General features: G+C 38.0%; 1 long non-coding RNA gene across 3 annotated transcripts in view; it reads right to left on the bottom strand.

Moving 5' to 3' along the window:
* Positions 1 to 13,509, bottom strand: part of LOC135241146 (uncharacterized) — a 37,236-nt gene that overhangs the window by 11,325 nt on the left and 12,402 nt on the right. Inside the window, exon 4 of one of the 3 annotated variants that reach the window (XR_010325907.1) lies at positions 1,215 to 1,910. The exons of 1 other annotated variant lie outside the window; for it this stretch is intronic. This is a non-coding gene — a long non-coding RNA (uncharacterized LOC135241146). Of the gene's footprint in view, positions 1 to 1,214; positions 1,911 to 11,437; positions 11,604 to 13,509 lie in introns of those variants that run through there. One more of the 3 variants, XR_010325908.1, reaches the window with a different exon arrangement.

Below are 13,509 nucleotides of genomic sequence, written 5' to 3' on the forward strand. Positions count from 1 at the left end.
TTTCAGTAGTTAATTACACAATTGTAGAAAATAATGACAATACAGAACAGTAAATTTCATTATGGGAATTTAGCATCACATAATTAATTTGTAGACCGAAACTACCACCCCCTGTATATGCAGAATTATCATTATTATTATTATTATTATTATTATTAGTAGTAGTAGTAGTAGTAGTAGTAGTAGTAGTATTACCGTGTCTGAAAACATTTATCCATAACATTAATTAATTATATAATTAATTATAATGTATTTAATTGTTTTATCTATTGCATGTATTGATATGTTATTTTAACACAAGGACAATTTTTCCTCCACCCATAACGGCATGTGTACATCAGTCCGTTTGTTTGCTTCTTACCCTTGTGTCATGAATAATGTAAATAAGTATTTCCGAGGGCACCGCATAGCATTGTTCTCTGTTTGTGTCACTTCAGTGCATGTTTAACTGAGCAAAACAAAAGCTTTTGAATATTTCAACATTCAGTGAATTAGCAGGATAGAAGGCCTAACAGCCGCCTTTTTAAGATTTTTGTAGTTTTATTCTCTACATCCCCACACCGTCAGGACCAATGCTGAGTAAAGGGCAGAATAGAACTTTTATTATGTCACCTTTCTTCTTACTTATATGGTTATGTTTCGTTTTAACTAAGAATAACGGTTTGCGCAAAGATAGAGATATCACCGCAGATGTGGTGAAAAGGTGAAAATGAATCCATTGCAGCTGTGTGATATTTTTCTTCTAACTAATTTTTGTTTAGTTTCTAAAAAGAAGAATTAGTTGTTCTGAGTTGTCACAAACAGGAAAAACAGAACCCAAAATGGTTAAGTAAATATCCAGCTACGTAAATGGATTGTATTTAAGAAGAAATTAAGCTGCACAAGTCATTCTAGATGAGAGCATTTGCTAACTACCTAAAATATAAATTTTGTCTCCACCCATAACTTCCTTAAATAGGTAACACAATTCGTCCAGTCATTTTAATCTGCACCACAAATGAGTAACTACAAATGAGTTTTCACATACTCTCCTTGCCCCTCCCACCCATGACTGTCCTAAAATAGACATACAGACAGACAGAAAGATAGTCAGATAGATAGATAGATAGATAGATAGATTTTCATGGTTTAGGGTTGGAACCAGGTCATCTTGAACTTGAAAAAAAAATAAAATTGATTGCTATAACAAAGCCATCAGTTTCAGCATTCAGAAAAAGGCATTTACTGTCAGCCTTTTATTTATTTTATTTTCTAATTGTTACAAGTCAAAGTGCAAGAAAAAAGTTAACTTGTAGTTATATTACCTGAAGTTAAAGCACAATTGATAATGACTGTCATAGGTGATGCATATGTAAACAATGCCGTCCAGGTGAAGGCCAAACACAGCCAATACATACAATGAAAATAAACAGAAAATGTTATAGATATTATGGCTTTAATTTCATTCACGGTTCCAAAATCCAAAATAGCATTTTAGCAGCTTTTAAGAGGCATGTTTGTTAATGGCGCATGTAAAGCACAGACGGGTTAAGGCTAATCATCAGGCAGAGGTGAGTTTTGTGCCCACGTTTCTGTGCACTGGCTGCCGTGATGCCGTGATGACACTACATGCTGCCCGCCTGGACTTCAACCAGCCCGGATTCGTCATGCCACACCGCTTTGGAGTGCCCTTTGCCCACTTCCGGTGGCTGCCCACATTCAATTTAAATCTTGTACACCGCATACTAGGCTGCAAATGGAACTGCCCCCTTCCTGCCTTGAGGCACTCATTGCACCGTACAGCCCGACCAGCCCTCTCAGATCAGTACGCTCTCGCCAGCTGGCTGTCCCGTCTCTCCGAGCAGCCTGCGGCCGCTCCACACGGGCCAGGCTCTTCCCTGTCCTCACGTCCGAATGATGCAACAGCCGCCCTAAATCAGCAACGGAGACAGATTTACTGCCTGCTTTCCCCAAACCCCTAAAAACCCACCTTTTCAGGCTACACTTTGATATTTCTGTTAAAAATAAATAGATACAATTAAAAAAAAAAAAACCCCCTTCACTTACGTTATCTTGTAGGCATGCACATTGATAGCGGCTCTTATTTGATTGTGACTCTAGATCTCTAGATCTATTGGTGGTTTTTTACCATGCGTAATGGATTTCTGTATGTTGCATTGGCTGAAAGGTCCTGCCGAATGACTAAATAGTAAATTGTAGTGTTTTTAAGATCCAATATGCTCTTCTTTTAGGATCAGTCCGTCCATCACAGCCTGAGAGACGCGCGGATCGTTTTGTTGAGCTGATGATGTGTATTCCAGGCTGAGTTATGGGCCTTGTTGGTACTGTTAGGCAAATGCTGCCTTGCATTATTGACACGATTGTTCAGTGAAACTCTGGAACGGATCCTAGCGAGACATCTGGCGTAGCGATAGGGCGATCAAACGCGTAGGAACCGCTAACGCTCGCCCGCGCCATCCGTCACGCGGAAAATACGACGCTTCTGTCACGTGATCAAAGCTTAAGGTTAGTTTTATCGCTCCTCAAACCTGACTCCGCAAGCGATGGCTGTGCGCTATGACGGATAACTCGCGCTGGTGTCCCTGCGGTGTGCCACAAGCGACGCTGTTAGATCTGTCGGAATTCCAGACGGAACCGGTGGAGCAAACTGCGCTCGCCTTCCAACCCATGCAAGACTCTTTCTTTCACGTCTGTGAAAAGAAAGAGTTTATTTAATTTGTCTAATTGGGTTTAACTCGGTGCGCATTCCAAACGTGCTGAGCCAAAATAATTAGAAGTTGATGACCGTGCAAAATGAAACACCTTTACGAATTTGCTGTTGTCACAAATGATAAACTCTGGTTGTGGGTGAAATGCCCTTGTGCTTCCTTTTGTGTAAGCTGGGGCTGTCACCAAGAGTCACCCAAATTTAATGTCAGTCACAGCTAAAGCCTGTACCATAATATTTTTAAAATATTTTATCAGAAGAATAGTTCTTTTTTATATTAAATACACATTTAAATTAATAAATAATTATTTTAAACAATTTAAACTGAAATAGATTCGCGAAATTGTGCACCTTAAGTGCTTCAATGCTGAGTTTATACTGGTTATCTTGAAACAAGTCACATTTGCTACACCAATCACCATATTCTTTCATGCCATGGTCAATTCTGTCTGTGATGTAAAATGAAATGTCCTGTTTGAAATTAATTTAAATTTAATATATACAACTATTATGATGTGAATACAGAGCAACAGACGGTCATCAGACTGAGATTTTATCATTCATGAAATATGCGATTTTCATGAGTCACGTTCTCTCTGATGTTGGCCTCTCCTCTGTCCTCTGATCACTGACCTGTAGCACAAGGTTTGTGGATATTTATAGTTTCAGATTACGGCAGAATTTTCTTCCTCTTATTTTTTATTGATATTTAGTACTCCAATTGCTACAATGATGATGATGGTGATGATGAAGATCATTATTATTATTATTATTTTATTTTTTAAATTTCATAATTGCTTTCTTATTTATTTATTATTATTATTACAACAACACACTTGCCAACTTCACTTCATTTACCATTCATGCATGTATGCTCTTCATGTGGATATTAAATTATAATTCTGGTATGTTGGGGAAACACATGTCAATACAAATCAACCTTACAATCGGTAAATCTGACAAAAGCTTCATCAATGAAAGATTCCTGCCACCTGCTGCCAGAGCAGAAAACAACATCAACAAATCATCATCATTAACCGTCATATTTTAGATCCACAACTAGTATTGCACTGGATTATTATTATTATTATCATTATTATTAGATCAAATGATCAAACCATATTAGCATAATGAATATATAATCTATAAGCAATGTTTTAAAATAAATGTGTAAAACTTTTTTTTTTTTAAATACCGTATGAGATATTATTTCTTCAAGCCAGTTTTAAATAAAGGATTTCGGATTTCATTCTTGGATATGCAGTGAACAATATTATTTCTGGAACCAATCATAAGCCAATATTGGTCTCTTTAATTGTGGCTAACATTCACCCAAATGCATCTCAATATTTCTAAGTAAATTTCAGTATCCAGTGAACTTATAACAGTAATGTAAAGATAACAAATAACACTGTCCACGTGTAAGTTCTTTCCTGTCATTCAAGGACAGTGCATATTACAGTTATGTCTGCATTACTAATCGATTAGGCTTACAGGAATTTCTTGGAAGCGATACATACTGCAGTGTACTTGCATTGGCCGGTATAGAGGACTAACTTACAATGGGTTTCGATCCCAAATGCTGAGGTGTTTGTCAGGTGACTAATTTATTTCAGTATAAGTGGTGGCATACAGGGTTACCAACTGACAGTTGTTAAGTTCTCAAATTTTATGATTTTATGATTGCCTACTGCAGACACATTGCCCTTCCTTATGGAAATGGAATATCCTGCAATATATTCTAACGAAAATATATTTCACGGTGTATTTGGTTTAATGAAGCTCATAAATATGTGCATATTTGCCCATTCAAATGTGAAGTGCTGAAATATACTGATTTTATATTTTAATGAAATACATTTTAAGAAAATGCCATTTCCATAAGGGTTTGTCTGCATGTATGCATCAGAGCAGGTTATTTCTACACCATCTTGCCTTCACAATCATTAACCGTAAATAAGCCAATTCCCAGACTCTCACACTTACATCGCACACAGAGTCGAAGCTGTAATTCATCCTGAATTGCTGCTAAGAGAGGCCAGTCGGCACTCTCACAGGTGAAGCTCTCATGTGGATATTTATAACTGGGGAGTGAGAGATCATTCAGTCTTAACATTCTTCATTCAGGAAGAATTTATGGATATTCAACCGTGGATTGTTGATAATGGGAGAAAAGGGTTGGCGAATACCATAACATTAAAAATTAGCCTTTTGTTGTATATATTTAGATTTTACATGAGATTGTTTTTATTTACAGTTCTTACAATTTTTATTATTGTTTTGCTTATATTCATTTGGGAAAGACACTGTAAATTAAAGAAACATTTACTTAAATGAGAAAACACATTAACTTCTGCCACCAATAGAAAGCACTAAAGTAGTAGTTTGGTTAATTGTCCATCAGGTTGTCTGTTTGCATTCAGCTGAAATAAGTTTTACACAGGCTTTGATACCACCGATTATTGTAATTGCAATTTGGAAAGAGAGAAATTCTTAAGAGTTTTGGCCCATGTACAATTCAATACATACATCATTAAAAAGTTATTTAAACTTGTTCCAGTAAGAGGGGGTCCTTCCTTTGGGAGCCATTTAATGTTTCCAGCTGTCTTGAGGTCACAGACAGGTCATAGAGTAGGTCCAAATAGGCATAGAGAGTTCATATATGTTCAATTCCTGTATGCTCTATGACTACAAGACAGACTATACTGAATGTTCTGGTCTTTATGATGTCATCAAGAAACAGTGGTGCCACTCTCCTGTCATATCCTCCTGAGACTCGGTAACTCATTTTTGTCCTCTCTGGTCTTAATCTCAAGAATCATACATTCTGCTATGTTGAAACCTACACGAACCTACAATATGCATTCACTAGAAATAAAAGAATGTATATTTTTAAACATATTTTCACTGCAACATATTTTCATTATCTGAGATAAATCCATTTTCCAACTGCCAAAAAATGTAAATACTTTTAAATTTAAACTTTTTTGTTTGCCGGGTCTCAGAGGGTACAATCCTCTCCATTGTCTGTCCACAGAATATGCAGTACCTGCAGTGGCCTCTTCTGGGCATAAAGTGAACTGCAGAAACCACAACAGCCAAGCAGAGGTGCACTGTAGTCTGCACCTATGAGCGTACAGCACGTCAGAATTTCTGTGCGCTAACATAAACTGTTAATACTTACAGTAACTGTGTCTTGGTCACTGCTGTACAAGTCTTTGTGTAAATGTATAAAACTGTAGGAAAATGTATGCTTTGTCTTAAGGTTTACAGTTTTTCTTTTCTTTTTTTGTGAAACAATTCATTAGACCTAATTTGTAAATAGATGAAAACTTTTGAACTTGTGTTTATATGGCATTATGAAGGCACCTAATGTTTTTTGTTTTTTTTTCTTAAGTCCAATATCCTCCAAATCTAAGACTAAGAATACAGATATTGCCAGAGACAGCATTAAGTGTATTTCTGATCAATTTATTTGATTCTGTCTCAGAACTAATTGGGCAGTATTTATTATATAGGCAGTTGGGATGCAAGGGTTTCTGCACTTTAATTGCAGATGACTACCATTTTATCCGTTTTACGAATGGCTTTCATTTTGTTCTGCAGTTTAACATGCCATGATGCAAGAAGAAAACTGTACTCTAATATTATTCTTATGTTGCATCATTGCATCAAATTTAGAGTTAAACAATGTCTTAAAATTTTAGATCACAGTCTGTCATTCAGCCTCCATTCATTAAAAACTCAAGACAGTAAATATTTCCTCTCTTTAACATTCAGCTTAGTGTGATATGCAATCCTCAGCATTATGATAGGGTGCCAAATTTGCAAAGTGCATTGTGCGGAACAATGAGAGTGTTTTGATTGTTTACTTGGTTTATCAGTCTACAGTGATGTAACTTCTATTTTTATGTATCTTCAGTTTTATTAAACATTTTGCATGCTTTTCCCCAGTGCATTGTGCTGAATAATAGTGTCTACTAAACAAATGTAATGAGTGAATCCTGATTTAAATGGTTTAATTCAACTTAACTGCTAAATTACCCATAATTACAAGCACCAGCTCAAAAGGCCAATGCTATCTTTACGAGATGAAAATACCATATATTTGCACATGATTTTCCTTAGTTTTGTGTGTTTCTTTCCTAACTCGGCCCCTGTGTGGTTTCTTCTTAACACTGAGAGCAGGCGGTAGCGTGGGCAGACAATCAGCATTAGTCACATTCTAGAAACTAATAGCAAAGTAAAGGCAGTCCCTTGTCCCATTCGCTTTCTTATAAATGGCTTACAGGAAGGAACTCCATTTTCCCTGCTCGTTAAGTGGCTAATTGCAAAGGGTCACATAAGCCCTGACAGGAGAAGGGGGGGGGGGTCTAGTAGCTGCCCCACGAGACCGGTAGAAGTGTCAGAGCGCACAAATGCATGCAAGCACACACACAGACATACACACACACACACACACACAGACACACACTCATGCACATACACACGCACACAATGTTATGATGAAAATGGCCTGGAAAATGAATAACTCCTTCTCTGTCATTCCCAAAGACAAGCACAGCACCAGCCCAAGGTTCAGGTGCATTATTTCCTGCTTGAGGAGCTCCTACCATGTACAAGAAAGGTCTCTTGGTCACAACCTGAATTGTGGGACTTCTTGTTGTGTTTGTCTGTTTCATATCAATACAAACATTGTGCATGAAAGAGAAAGAGAGAGAGTGACGTGTAAACTTGCAAAAGTGCCATTATGTAATCTCATCACTTTATGTCCTATGAATTCCTGTACAGTGAACAGCAGAAATACTGAAATACTGAAAAAGCAAGCCATTATTATAAATGCTAATCATCAATGTGTGTGTGTGTGTGCACATGTGCATGTCTGTATACACACACATAAACAAACTATGATGCATTTCCTTCCTCGCAGGTCTCCTGTATATTGTAAAATGTAAATAATGCTAATAATAACATGGTACATTTTTTACACAGCTGTTAACTTACCACAAGGCTAAAAGTTCCACAGCGCATGAACTCTGAAGCACATAATATGCATTTGAATAAAACATGCGGGTGTTATATTCAGATTTGGACATGTGAGGAAGAGGGAACACCACCTTGCAAATGAAAGTTTCCTGCTGCAGAGAACTGAACCATCTTGACTTCTCATCATGACAAAGTTGGGTAATTAAAAAGGGAACCAGTTTAATTGGGAATATTCAAACCATGATAGATGACTTTAATAAAGGTGCTTGTATCCCTTTAACAGAGACAAATACTCCTGACAAATTCCTCCCGTCTCCTGACCTGGAAGATGAAACAGTCTGGGTAGTTCATCTCTGACCCTTTACATTTTACCTGTTCTGCACGAGATGCACATCTCATGTGCAATGTTTTGCAGGAGCATTAAATGGGCTACGGAATGCGATTGCACTTTGCTCTTGGTCTTACAGCATCACATTTAAACAGGTATACATTGTTATTATTAATATTATTAGTCTACCAAAATATCTAATCTAATTTTAGTGACCAATGAACTCTTGGTAATGTGTAAGGCTCAAAGAAAAAAAAATAAAAATAAATAAATAAATGTAGCAGTCAGACTGAACATCCCCACTTTGTGTCCGTCACAGTTCAGTGAACCCCAGCAGGAGTCCTTTTGGGTGTCATTTTAGGTTCCACCTCAGGATAAACTGATAGTGTGTCACATCTGTGTACCCTAAAAATGCACAACAAGCTGGTGTTTTTAAAAAAAAAACCTGTATTATGCCAGAGAACATTATCTGAAAGACTTTTCTGGAGAAAAAGTAATGTGTTTGAAAGTGACACCATGACACAGTGTAGAGGACCCACTCCAAATCAATAGTCCTTCCTATATATATATATCACCTGCTCTCATTAGCTTATTTGGGCATGTCTCCCATATTTATCTGAATGCCCCCTTTTTTATTCTATAAGGGTTGAGCTGCCCTGTCCTCACAACTTAGAGCTATCCTTCCCAAAGAACATACTACAGCATGCTATCCATTCCTATATGTGATGTCCCCCAGTTTCTGTGACACATTGGTAATCAATAAGACAGACATTGTTCCTATGTCTGGAACTTGCTCACTATTGAGCCTTAAATTGAAAAAGGCCTATAGGTTGGACACCTCATGTGTACCTCACTAAATGCATTACCGGCTTTGAGCTCCGCAACGGAGGTTAGATATCTGGGGAAACATCTGGAAGAAATTCCAAGGTTCCATAGCCCACTATGTATGTCTGGCAATATATGGCAATGTGTCTGGCAACCACATCTCTAGGTATTAAATGCATTGGTTAGAAGCAGTGTGTATAATGCGTATAATGTGCGTAGCTGGGTCCTCATGCATTCATTCTTGAGCACGTCAAGGCAAGTGTGGAAGCAGAAATTAGGGCACATCTGACTAGAAAGGACCATTCGCTCTAACGTTCGAAAGTGCGTCCTCCTCACGCCCTCGAGATTGACACTTGGAGGGGAACGCAGCACAGAGCCGTTAAAGCCACCGGTACCCAGCGGTCGCCGCGCGAACAGAGCCATCGGTCGAACGCAGCGAGCCGGCGCGAGAACCGGGGCCGCGATTTGGATGTTTTGTCATGAGCGCGTTCGCGGGCGCGCGCGTGCGGAAGGTTCCGGCGGCTTGAGAAATTTCATTAGGTTCCTCCTGCGTCGGAGTCATGTAAATTGGACAGTTAGGTTGCCCCCAGACCAATTTATTGGTACGCGCAATATTCTAAATGGAATTATGCTATTTTATGAGCCCTCGCGGGACAGCGCTCACCGCTCTGCCCGAAATGGCATTTATCACAGCACCGTATTAGCAGCACTCACACAGGTTTTGTCTTCATTATACAGGTCCAGAGAAACAGTGTTGCATACAAGAGTTGTTTTGATAATTTGTCATTATTGTAAGTGACCATATTAGTGCTGGGAAAAAAATGTGTGGTGTTTGTGTGGGCTGTACAAAGCTTACTAATAAGCTTTAAGTAGAGGTTTTTACAGACTTAATGTATCTGTCTCCATTAATTGGGGCATGATCAAAAGCACTGTTAATTAGACCAAGGAACGAGGAGAGCGCTTCATTTATAAACATAGCTCGCAAGACATTTAATATGGAGAAGTGATGTTGAGATTTACATTATGCAGCGATTAATTTTGTCATTGCAACTAACTGTGAGACTGTAAAAATAAAGAAATAATCCCAGTGGAACCTTGCTTTTTGGTTTGCAACTGCAACGTGAACAGAATTACACTATAAAATGTCATATGTAATGGTTTTTCAGGTGATGTAGATTCCCCAAAAAAGCCAGAGAAACACCTGCAAGTCCATTATGTGGTTGGTTTTCACTTCCGCGTTACTGTTTTAGTAAAATTCTCAAGTATAATTTTGACATCATTTCTGTTGTTTGAAGCCCCTTGTTGTTCTAACCAACAGTATTTATCAGTCTCTGCCACTATCAATCTATTGGTCTGTTGATATCTAGTTTTTATTCTATCTATGGAATGATACAAACAAATTATTGCAAGGAAGCTGGAACCTCCTGTTTCCAGATGCTGAAAAAAGAGCACTTTCAAGAATCTTCCATCTCAAGCAAAGGTCTCTCTCTCTCTCCCTCTCTCTCTCTCTCTCTCTCAACACAGGGTGAGGCTGCAGCTGGCTGGGGCAGTACAAGGGCCAGTGTGGGGCTGCTGAGGCGGTGGTGCCCACAGTTACCACCCCAGCGGTGGCACGTACAGGGTTAAGAGTCAGAGGGATGAAAGTTCCAGGCTCTGGACCCGGGCTCCAAAGATGCCCCGCCTCCGCGAGGTCACCAGGGGTGACAGCTCAACCTCGTGCATCCGGAGCACAGAGAGCCGAAACAAAAGAAGTGCAAATTAAATACACATGAGCCACTAATTAGTCTGTCACCTTTCCCTGTCCCACAGGTAAGCACAGATCACTTAGGAATCACCTCCACCCATCCAACCCTAACCAAGTTCAATAGCACTTAGACAATTAAGAGACTAATTGAAACATTTATTCAGCACAACTGTGGGTATTCTGCAGTGCAAAAGAGCAACACCATAATAATATTTGCATATGGTATTCAATTTAAATCCAATGCTATACTCCAGTTAAGATATAATGATGCAAATTAAGCTTTAATAGCATGTGGCCATTAAAGACATGTGGTCAGCTTCATAATAGTTTAAGGAAAATTGTTTTTAAATTATAAAGATATTTTGCCCACATTTTCTTAAAAAAAACATAAAAATTGCAAGCATTTAAAAATGTTTAAACATTTTATACAGAACAAATAATGCAAGCAATTGGGACTGGATTAGGACAAAATTGTTAACCCAACATAACTTCACTTTGCCAATCAGGTGGATGAGCAAGTGAACATCAAGTATCCAGATGAAAAGTATTAAAAAACAAAGTATTGTGATATTGATGACATTTTTCTTAACCATATCACCTGCACTGATAGATATGGTAAATCCAGTGCAATTTGCCATCTATAAGTATTTATAAACATAAGACCACCCAAAAATAGGTATTTTAAAAATCCCACTGATTCCTGGGTGGGACTAATCCCTCAAATTATATCATCTGGAATTATTGCTTTCATACAATATTTTACACTTCTAATGAAGCAGTGTGAATGTAATTGCATTTTTACAGTCATTTATATAAGCGTGATATTTATTGTTCTAAATTAATGCAGTAAATACAGAGTCAGATTTCATATAGCGCTGTTACATCGCAACTAATGCACTCATCTGAAGCCAAACAACACTGGAGAGAAAGCTCCCATGTTTATAAGAAAACAGAGATGCTGTCGCAGCAATGATGTCACCGGGAGGGGCATGCAGACCAGCGACGGTCAACCTCTGGAAAAGCAGGAGAGGTTACGGTCCCCCGGATAGATTTACACCATTACCCCGTCCCCTGGCTATCCTCAAACCAGCACTGGCCCTCCAGCCACTCCGAACCAGCAGGAGCATTACAGCGCAGTTAATAGTCATCAGTATGCTAATGAGCTGAAGGGGGTCATTAGGAGGGGGGGCGGGGGGGGGGTGGGGGGGGGGGAAGCGGAGAGAAACATGTCCTAGAGCTGAGAGCAGCATTTCCCTGGGGAACCAGCACCATTCTGTTTATGGGACAGGGATTATTTGTTTTGGTCACAGGCAGACAATAGGCCAGCTGAATCATGGAGAGCGGGGACATTCATCAATAATTACCTCAGAATGAAATAAATGCTTATAACTACACGCATTTACGCTTATACGCAATATATGTGCATATATAGACTGACATTCTGCCATTGTTTCTTCTTGTACTTTGTGTCCAGTTTAAATTTAGTCCTCATAAGCAAACATTGTTTTGATATTTGATACTGAATCATAATTAAATTTGTTTAACTTTGTGTATTTTTACAATGTATGCATAATTCTTCCTGAAGAAATAAATGTGCAATTTTATTGACTATTGATTTTTGTTTTATATTTATTAATTATCTATTTGCCATTTCCGATGATAAAAAATAAGGTCTCAGATTGATTGTATTACATAGGGGATAAAAACACTGTGAAAATGAACAGAAACATCTGCATGCTGTTGCCGTTCTTGTTTTTTTTTTTTGTTTTTTTGTTTTTTTTTAAGGTAGATACTACTGCTGTCACTGGGATGTGAATTCTATATTGGTTGAGCCACAGGTTATGTTTTTATTTTATTTTTTCTCTCCTGCTCTGACTAATACTGAGAAAAGAAGTACATTGCAAGATATTTTGACCTCTCCACCTCAGATGTTAATTGCTTAAGTTAAATAATTATTGGGGAATGCAATAAGCTCACTTTGTCCACCCGGTGTAACGCAATTGCTTATTTAAAAATAAACTTGAGAATTGCTGGCCAAAATCTGCCATTGACATTCAATGGGTGAGATTGGGGGCTGATCGTATCACTTCCTGATTGTCCTCTCGTGCAATGGACACTGGGATCCCACATGATTGCACAGGTCCCAAGTCTCCAGTTTGTGATACAAAGATGTACTCCTTGTAGTAGCTGTGCGGTAGAATTAGTTAGATTACAGCTTGGAGGTTAGAACGCAAAATCATCACAATTCACGAATCATCCTAGACATTTTGATGTAAATTATTCCTCATATTCTCAAAATAACATATAATATGTAGTGTGGATGATTGTTTCACTTTCCACATGGGAAACCTCCATCAGAGTGTCAGTATTTTTGGGGAGCTTTTTCATCAAACATTACAGGACAGTCCTTCAAGGTTTCAGGTTTATGACATCATTATTTGTGCTGAGAAGCCCAAAACATGTTACTACAGCTGGCATCTGCTAGGACAGAAATTGTGGCCCCCTGATATCTGGTGCATTACCTATTTTCAGTTGTTCGCTGCTAGCAAAACCACTAATATCCCATAATGCAATTTTATTTAAATTCCTTTTGACTTCCCCCTAGAGGTCAAAGTTTGTATTGATATATTTACAGAAGAGAAATATAACATATCACAGCTTCAAGAGTATAATGGATATATGATCTGAAAAATGAGAAAATTTAGCTCGTAAGTGTATACATATGAAAAGAAAAATGCATGACATATCTATTCATGACAGTTGCAACTTATTTGAATGTGTGGATTTTAATTTTTGGAATACTTTATTTAAAAATCTTGGTTTAAATACATGGGTGCAGTCCATCCTTTTAATGTATTTTTTAAAATTATTATTTTAAATTTATTTCTTTAAAAAATAGCCTTTCCAGACCTGACATAA

Source organism: Anguilla rostrata, chromosome 15 (assembly GCF_018555375.3).
Source record: "Anguilla rostrata isolate EN2019 chromosome 15, ASM1855537v3, whole genome shotgun sequence".
Taxonomy (NCBI): domain Eukaryota; kingdom Metazoa; phylum Chordata; class Actinopteri; order Anguilliformes; family Anguillidae; genus Anguilla; species Anguilla rostrata.